The 10,229-nt window shown below is 33.3% G+C and overlaps 1 pseudogene; it reads left to right on the top strand.

The window, feature by feature from the left end:
* Positions 1 to 7,274: 7,274 nt before the first annotated feature.
* On the top strand, positions 7,275 to 8,831 carry LOC144249623 (E3 ubiquitin-protein ligase RAD18 pseudogene; annotated as a pseudogene).
* Positions 8,832 to 10,229: the final 1,398 nt, after the last annotated feature.

Genomic DNA, 10,229 nt, shown 5'->3' with positions numbered 1-10,229 from the left:
GTGCTTTTGTAATTTTATAAATGGTATAGGTAACTACCACATGGTGATCTGTTTGAGGGGATCACTACATCTGCCATGCACCCCAGGGAAAGGGAATCCCACAAGGACTCCGGGAGGTAGGCGTCTGGGGTGTCCATTTTAGAGGCCTCTTACTACGATGGTTAAAGAGAGAGTGGAAGTAGAAAACACAGATTATTTATGACCAAGTGGCAACAAAAACACTGTATATATGGAAGTCTAAGATACAGACAAAGCAGTTGTTGAGAAAAATCATTTTAAAATGTGAAAAAATTAAATCATTTGAGTTGAATTCAAGAACATAGAAAAAGAAAAATAACTAAAGAAAAAATGAGGAGAAAACCCCAAACTAAAGATAGAAGTCACTGAAATGGGGAAAAAAGGATTCACTAATGTAACAATGGTTTAAAATAATTAATTGATAAAACACAGTTGGAAAACCTATATAAAATAAGAGAGATCTATTTATCTATACCCCTTTCCATATACTATAAAGAATACCTAATACAAAACATGTAAATTAAAATTCTTAGTTCTTTAAAGCTTAGAAAAACATGGAGAAAATTTTATAACCTCAGTGTAAGCCAGACTTATTAAATTTTGACACAAAATTCACAAATCTTAACCAAAACAAACATGGAAAATTTGATTACTTAAAATGAACTATGTATCACATATCAAATTATAATAATATTAATGAATACCAAAATTATAATCTAGGAAAAATGCCTTAACTCCTTTTAGAAAAGTCTAATCTATTTATTTATATGTAAAGAAAAAGATCACTACCCCGACAAATAATTGGGGAAAGGATGTGAACGTTCATTTAAAGGAAAAGGAAATATAAATGACTTTTAAGCACAAGAAGTATTCCTTATCTAACACATCAAGTAAAAAATGTCATTAAACAATATATAAATTAGGCTTTGAACTTATCAAGTCAGCAAAATCCTGCAGTTCAGAAACATAATCCATCTGCTTTTATCAGACAGGTTGTGTGCAAATGCTTTAAAAATGTGCACACTTCTTTAACACAGCTATCCCATATTTAATAACATACACACAAAATGATTTATGCCCAAGGTTATTTTAATTTCTTTTAGAAGAGGAAAAGTTTGAAAATGATCTAAATAAAAAAGTAATTCATTGAATAAATTATATCATATCCATACAATAGAATGCTATGTAGATGCAAAAGACAATAAAATATCTTTTAAGCGGTGATATACAAAGATTTCTAAAATATGTTGCTATCTGAAAAACTATGAGGTGAATTACACCAGGTATAATATGTAACCAATTATGGAAAAAAGAGGGAAGAGCAATGTATGTGTTTGTATAGGTTGAATAAGTATAAAATTGCCTGAAAAGATGAAGAAATCATTAGTAATGGTCATGTGTCAGTGGCTATAATAAGTGTTTCCATGAGAACAAAATTGTGAAAATTTTCTACTGCATTGTTTATTTTAAATTTCATAATGCTTGACTTTGACATTAAGTTGGCAAGATGTTTGTATTACCTACTTAAGATGTTTTAAGTTTTGATATTTAAAGAATAGTAAAAAAAATAGAAAATGTTAATATCTGAGTCTATAGAGAAAATGCAGTTATTATCAACTATAGGTGCTAAGTAATATAAAGGGAATTCAAATTAAAAAGTCTTCAGTTTTTCATCCATCAAAATGATATAAAGTAAGAAATTTGACACTATCAAAAGTTGGCTAGGTTTTAGTATAAAGTTGGATTGGCTATTACACTACTGGGAATGTGTATCATTAAAACTACTTTGGAAAATAATTTGGCAGTATCTACTAAAACTGAAAATAACATATTCCCCAGGTCGGTTCTCTTCCAAGTACATACACTAGACATATATTTATACATATGCACAAGAAATAAGACACAAATGTGTTCACTGTGGTATTGTTATAACAAAAGTCTTTGTAACAGTTTAAATGTCCACCCAAAGAGAATACATAAACAAATTGTGAAACATTCAGAAATGGAATATGATATACACGTTGAAAATTATTTTCTACTATATATGTCAATCCCAAACTGTTCGGTCATTACAATCACTGCCTTTCACATAGGCTTATCTTCTTTGCTATCTATACCTTCAATGCTCCCATTAACAAAGTCTCAACTTTCCCTCTACTATACCCTTCACTATTGCCACTGAACTTGACTTCAATAAAAGACACCATGTTGACCAAAGGTCATTGATCAACTAGCACTACCTTGCAGTTCTACTTTGCATCTACACTCCAATTAATTTCTTATTTTCCTAGATGATATTTTCATACTTTATTCTCTCTCCCCAAACCTCCAAGTTTTCTCTACATTGACACTCTTACCAGATGATTTTATTGTCAGTGTCACTATGGAAATAATAAAATCTGCAAAATTTATCACATCCTTATTATATCTACTAACTTACCATCATCATTACCACATACTCTGTCTTCATTTCTGTTTTTTATAAATTGTCCATATAAAACCAACTCATCAATTTATGCATTATATCCATCATTTATTTCCTGCGTCATTATTTTTTACCATCAATATACCATCATCTTAAAAAGAGAAATTCTGTGACCTTCCTATCTCCTCCATCTACTGCTTCATTTCTCAGAACCTTTTTTTCCTGTGTGTGTGTGTGTGTGTGTGTGTGTATTAAGTCTTGCCACATTTAAAAATACCACACACTTAGAGGCTTAAGGCAAAATAAATTATCTCACAATTTCCTTGGGTTAAAAGTCCAGTATTGGAGCTGGGTCCTTTCCTCAGAATCTCAATTGGTTGAAATCAAGATGTCAGTTGAGATTATGATTGCATACAAGAAATTCATAGATATCCTCACTAGAGCTTACTACTTCTGGTTAGAATTTATTTCCACATAGATGAAGAAATGAATTCAAAGTATTCTTGCTTACCATAAGCTAGACTTCTAGAGGACATCTGCTTACAGACCCTCTCACAACTTGACAATTTACTTTTTCTTCAAAGTCATGAGAATTTACCTCTAAATTTGAATGTACAATTTGAGGAGGGGCTTCATTCCTTTTAAGCCTCCTTGTTTATGTGAAACCACCTGGATAATATCCCCTTTGATGAACTCACAGTTCTGATTTGGTACTTTAATTACATAGACAAAATCCTTCCTTCTTAGTCATGTAATGTAATCTAAGCACTGAAATGAAACCTATCCTATTCTCACTTCCATCCACACTCAATGAGAGGAGGCGATCATGTACAGACATGTACATTGAGGGCGCAGGGGTCGTCTCAGAATTCTGCCACTGAACCTTTGATGTAAAATTCCTTGAAAAGATGGTCTGTCCTGTTTATCACCAATTCTCCTGTCTTTGTGCCTTTCTAATCACCCTGTCATCCACACTGCTGCATTAAATTAACTCTTGTAAAAGATTTTAATTGTATTTGCACTATTAACTCTACCAATTATTTGAATCCTCATTTTACCTTAGTTACCTGCAGCATTTAATCAAATTAACCAGTTGCATTTCCTGAAACACTCTTCATCTAGCTTCCACACCCAAGATTATCTCTGCCAGTTATCCTGACTTTCCTTTTGCCTCACATAATGCTCCTCCTCATTCTTCTTAGCTGATTTTTCGTCTCAGTGAAGCTCTAATATAGTATAGTACCTGATGAACTAGTTCTTCTAATCTACACTCATGCCCTAAAATACCTCTGCCATGACATCTCCCAATTCATGCATCATCTGAGACCTTTGTCTTGTAATTTATGGGGCTAAGGGTATAGCTCAGTAATAATAACACATAGTATACAATTATGAGGTTCTAGGTCCAATTCCCAATGAGGAAAAGAAAAGAGAGAGAGATCCAGATTATTTTATCTTGCTATCACCTATGGTCTCCATTTAGATTTCTATCCAAACAACATTAAATAATAAACTGATCAAGAACAATATCCTTGTCATTCACCAGATATGTTATTCATATTCTACAATTCAATTGATTTTAATTTCATCAAATTGTTCATGTCTAAACCCATGGAATCATCACTTTTTCTTTTATAATGACAGATGCTATTGGCTATATCTTTAGCTATATATCATGCATTCAATAATGTCTCAACATCACTACCACCAATGCAGGTGGAAAAGAAAGATAATATAATTTAAGGAGCTTATTTATAAACCAATCTAAATTACAAGGTCTAGTCAAACAATACCCCTGTTAAAAATTCTTTAATGAATCACATTGACTTTAGGATTTTACATGGCCTCTGTTGAACTTTAGCTGTATTTCCTCTTTATCTATAGATGCCAAAAATATATATTAACCTGTGTAAGGAGTTTTCTCTGTTTGTGATATCATCTCAGTCCCTCTTTTCTATCCAGAAGCCAATATACCTTGCACTTTTCTTATCTGCCACATTGAAGAATCATGGGACCATGCAATTATGTTAGTCTTCCAAATAATGCAATGGCAAAATTAAATAGAAAGGAGATGATAATTCACATTTACTTGTGATGGACATCTCAAACTATTGAACTTGAAATCAGTCCTCATTCTCATTGGCCTCTTCTAATTAGTTGGGGAATAACATTTCAGAAGTGTGTCATGAAGAATAAACAAAAGTCTTTCAACTTTATTTGATGTTCTGATAAGTATTTATGAGAATTCCTCTTCCTAGTCTAAAGGTAGAGTCAAAAATCATTAAGACTGAGTAAAATTATTATTACTATATATTTCAGGCATTCATGTATTAGAATTCTTATCTTGGGGAAAAGAAATCCATATGTGGTAGACAAAATAAAGGCTCTTCACAACATGTCCCTATCTTAATCCTTACTACCTGTGACTCTGTCATGCTACCTGGCAAAATAGAATGAAGATTCCTAATGAAATGAAGGTTGTAAAAAACTTTCCTAAAGAATTTTATCTTAGAATATTTGAGTGTGTCAAGGTAATCCTGTAGTCCTTAAAAATGAAGGAGAGAGGGAAAAAATCAAAGATATAGGTTGATAGAAAAAGGAAGAAAGATTGTCATATTGTAAAAACTGTTGTTCTAGTTCTTTCTTGAGTCCTAGCAATATTTCCCTATTTTAAGTTTCCCCCTCTTAAGTGTTACATGCTTAAAATAAATCCCCTAAACCCATAATCTTTTTTTTTGTTTTTTTGGGGGGGGAATTGGGGGGTACCAGGGATTGAACTCAGGGGCACTCAACCACTGAACCACATCCCCAGGCATGTTTTATATTTTATTTAGAGATAGGTTCTCATTGAGTTGATTAGCACCTCGATGTTACTGAGGCTGACTTGAATTTGTGATCTTTCTGTCTCAGCCTCTTGAGACCATGGGATTACAGGCATATAATCACCACGCCCAGCTAAAACCCATAATCTTTTGTTTTAGAGAGCTCAGAATTCTGTTATCCAATCCTGAATAAATCTGAACCTTTATACTATATGAAGGGAAAAAACCCACAAATCTGTAAATCACAGATATAACATTTAGAAAATAATTGATATGACAAAGAACATGAATTGAAATGACATGAAATACTCCTATAATTCAACAATAAAAACTATAAAAATTGGCAAAGATTTAAACAGACCATTCAAAACAAGGCATATGAATAGCCAAAAGTACTTAAAGATTCATAACATTTTTAATTATCAGAGAAACACAAATTAAACCAGAGTGTGATATTATTATATACCAAAAAGCAAAGTAAATTTAAAGTAGCATTTCCATATGTTGGCAAAAATGTGTGGTAGCAATGAAAACTCTAATGATGGTGGGAATATAAATAGTAATACTGCTTTGACAAGCTGTGGGGCAATTTCTGGTCATGTTAAACGTAAATGAACCAAAAATTCTACTCCCAAGAAAAGTAAAAACAAAGTTTCATACAAACAAACATACATACATTGAAATTTCATAGAGACTTTAATCATAGTAGCCCCAAACGGAATACAACTCAAATGTTCATCCCCTTGATAATTAAAAATGAATAATACCACAAAACAGAAGGGGAGGAACTTGTGATATTTGCATTGACATGGATGAATATCAGATTTATACTGAGCCAAAACAGAAAACAAAGCATTGTGTAGGATTCCATGTTTATGAAGTCCTAGAATAGACAAGTGTAATCTGTGATAAAAGATGGAAGCCTCAGGTTCTCCTTTTTTATGCCAACTTTTAAAATAAATGCAGATTTGTGTGTATTAGAAGCATAATTGCTCAGATCATGTGTCCAAAAAGGTTAATATTTGCTATGTAACTAACGTGTTTGAACACACAATATTTATAGTATGATCACAACACTATTTGTTCGTTTGTTTGTTTATATATAACTTAGGGAGAAGGTGTTGAGAATTAGGTAGCTGTGCAGCCTCTGTTGTTCTCAGTTACAAAGAAGTCCCTTACTTCAATAATTTTTTAAACCTCCCTGGATAATTTTAATAGGCAGACAAGTTGCAAATCACTGATTTTATTCATTGTCTCTAATATCAGATGAAGAAGATATATCCTTGAAGGGTACAATTTGAACAAAACAACTTTTAGGAGCAGAGAAGTGATACACACAATTTCAGAGAATTCCAGGGGAAAATGAGGGAACATCTGTGTGCAGATTCCCAAGGTTCATCCTATGGTTATTTGTTTTAATTGCTTGATATAGACTCACATGCTGTATACTGGAGACATAAGTCTCTCCCTTATGTTTCTTGTCCCTTATACTTGTAAGGGAGACATTAGTAGGGTCATTTAGCTAAGATACACTTCAGGTATTCATGCTGACACCTGAAAGTTAATTACTCTTTTGATCATCTTGCATTTATAACATGAGTAATTTCTCCATTTTTTCTTTTAATTCAAAGAAGATTTGGAATGTACTCTTTAAAATTCTAACATAAGTTATTTCTAAAAATGAGTTTGAAAACTCAGTTTATGTTATTTGCAAAAGGGGGTTTAAATATAGTACAATAATTAAATCCCTGCTCAGCAATAATAACTGTAATTCTGGTTGCTACACAATTGGGAAGTTTGGAGCCAGCTAATAAAGGAAAAATAGAAAATTATACTTTGAGATTTAGTACATTCAGGTATCAATGTCTTACTAAGCTATTTCTTCAACCTTTCTGCATATGAACTTTAATTAAAAGCGTAACTTTAGGGGGTACCAGTTCAATACTTATCAATAAAACCTGCCAAATTTTTAGTTTATTTTTTAACTTTAACCATTATAAGAATGATGGATGGGAGCATGGGGAATTTCGAGTAGTAATCTAGCGCAGGAAGCCAGTGGGAGGCGGGCCCCAGGCATCCTGAGGACAGACCATCGAAACCCTGGCCAGCCTTGGTGGCCTCCAGGCCTGGCAGTGATGAAGAGAATAGGTGATTTACTGCGATGAGAATTTGCTTTGAATATTTTAACATTGCAATGATTATTCCTCAGTCTTCACATAACTATTGTTCTCTCTGTATAAGAAAATTTCTGTCTTATAAAACTCAGTGCCCAACTTGTTGTGTGACAGTCACAGAGCCAGACCTGAAAAATAACTGCACACTAGAGGAACTGGTAAAAAGCTTGAATTTTGCACAGAATCATCTGTTGCAGTTCACTTTAGAATCACCACCTATATCTCTTGCTTCTTCCTCTTCTAAGAGACTTGCTCTCAAAGTACATACTCCTGGAGGTTACCGACATTCTTTAAAGCAGGGGAGCAGATTAATGGACAATTTCTTGATCAGAGTTGTCAATAAAAGAAAATGACATTAAATTCAGCCTTCAGAGAGAGGCAAGCACTTCTCTGGAGACCAAAGCGGCATATTTTATGGGAAAGACAGCCCTTGGCTTCTCAGATACTAATTGTCATTTAGTATCCACTTTGAAGCAAAGTTTCCAAAGTGGATTGTCCTGTTTGCAGGGTTAGCATTCTAGAAAAGCACATCAATAAGCATTTAGACGGCTGTTTATCACATGAAGAGAAGAAGGAAAGCCTCAGAAGTTTTGTTAACAAAAGGAAGCCACTACCCAAAATGGTGTATAACTTGCTCTCTGATTGTGATTTAAAGAAAAAACTAAAACAACATGGATTGTTTACTCAAGGAAATAAACAGCAACTTATTAAAAGGCATCAAGAATTTGTATATATGTACAATGCCCAATGTGATGCTTTGCATCCTAAATCAGCTGCTGAAATAGCCCAGGAACCCGAAAACATGGAGAAGACCAGGATGCGACTTGAAGCAAGTAAACTCAATGAAAGTGTAATGGTTTTTACGAAGGACCAAACAGAAAAGAAAATAGATGAAATTCACAGTAAATATCATAAAACGCATCAGAATGAATTTCAGCTTCTGGTGGATCAGGCAAAAAAAAAAAGGATACAAGAAAACTGATGGAATGTCAAAAAACAAAGTAATGAAAAAAGATGAATCTAGTAGAAAAGCTGTTATCTATGCACATGGGACAGGAAGATGATAAAATGAAATTCTCAGATACAACCTCAGTAAGAAATCACTTTCCTCCATCAAATCTATGCTCCCCAGAAAAGATGAAGCCTGATAGACAAGATGATTCTTCTAGTTGTACCGATATTCAGGAATCAGCTCTTTACTCATCGGAATCAGCTTCATGCAATAGTTCCAGTTCAGACATCATGAGAGATCTTCTGGAAGAAGAGGAAGCCTGGGAAGCTTCACATTAAAATGATCTTCAAGACATAGAAATAAGCCCAAGACAGAATTGCTGCACAAGAGCAGCTGAAAGTGCTGAGACTGAACCAAGAAACAAGCGTAATAGGAATTAGTGTGGGCTGTTGCTGATTTTTTAATTCAGTGATCAGAATATGGTACTTTTAATTGCCATGTATGGATTTCCTATTTATAAATGTCCAAGGGAAGATGTTAATTCCTAAATGTTAGGGTTAACTGATTTCTAGTCTCTTCCGCCTTTCCAGAAAAAGTTAAGCATCCTCACTTGGTCAGTTGTCTTCTGCCTCTAAAATGTTTCTCCTTAAAAACACTATCCACATGTTCACCAGCTTTGCAGAGTGGGCAAACTATTTGGGAAAGGGATTTTGTATGGTTTCTAAATTTCAGAATGTCCTTACACCATCCTCCTTTTCTTCCAAGGACATCAACTTCACAAAAGGATTCTTTCTGCCTATTTACTATAACAAGCACTTGAGTTAAGAGTGTCTGTATTTTGTCCTAATTCATATTCTTGGGGTGTGTAAGTACCTGATGCCTGTATATCAGCGCACCCATGACAGCAAATTCATGATAGTTATTTTCTAAGTTGAATGTAGTTATTTGTTAAACTTATTTTTACACAATACTCAGAACAGGATTATAATTAAAAGTCACATCGTTAGTATTATAATTTTTAAAAAGTTACAAAGTTATTATTATAATTTAAAGTCACAAAGCCACAATAACTTTGAAACATTGAGCTTATTCTTCTGAATGGCTCTTAAAAAAGATTATTGTTAGTATTTTTTTCAGTTGAGTTGATCAAATCTCCAACATTTTGAATCCCAGCCATTTGATGAAAAATATGCAACAAATGTATTTTGTTAATGAAAAAAAAAAAAGAATGCTGGATGCTAAAAATGACAGGCAAAACTTTGCCAAAAAAGAGGATTATCTCTTTTGTACAGTGTCAAAATATCTTCTTCAGGATGTTTTTCAGTTACAAAGGAACAATCAGTATTCCCATACAATGGAGAAACCTAGGAGATACCACCTTAATCAAATACTTATGTCTAACATTACTAGTAGTATGACATGTCATTATTCACATACTCCTTAAACAATTATTTACTGATGATATAATATTACTTATTTGATATTCTTCTAAAAAATGCATAACATCAGTCTAACCAGGAGAAAACATCAGGCAATGCCAAATTGAATTATAATGCCAAATTATTCTACAAATTAACACAGAACCACCAAAGTCATGTAAGACAAGGAAATTGTGAAGAAATATCACAGGGGAAGACCACAGGGGTATAACAGCTAAATGCAGGGCAGGATTGGAGACTGGATCCTGGAAAAGAAAAAAAGCATTGCAGGATGAAGCAAGTGAAATGATACTATGTTTGGTTATCTAGTTAATAATGTTGTATTAATGAGAATTTTTTGATTATAATATTTATATGTATGTTGTTAACATCAGGAGAAGCTAGATAAATATGAATATG

This window comes from Urocitellus parryii, chromosome 12 (genome assembly GCF_045843805.1).
Source record: "Urocitellus parryii isolate mUroPar1 chromosome 12, mUroPar1.hap1, whole genome shotgun sequence".
Classification (NCBI taxonomy): domain Eukaryota; kingdom Metazoa; phylum Chordata; class Mammalia; order Rodentia; family Sciuridae; genus Urocitellus; species Urocitellus parryii.
Note: the sequence above shows the minus strand (reverse complement) of the source record. Positions and strands in the feature narration are given on the sequence as shown.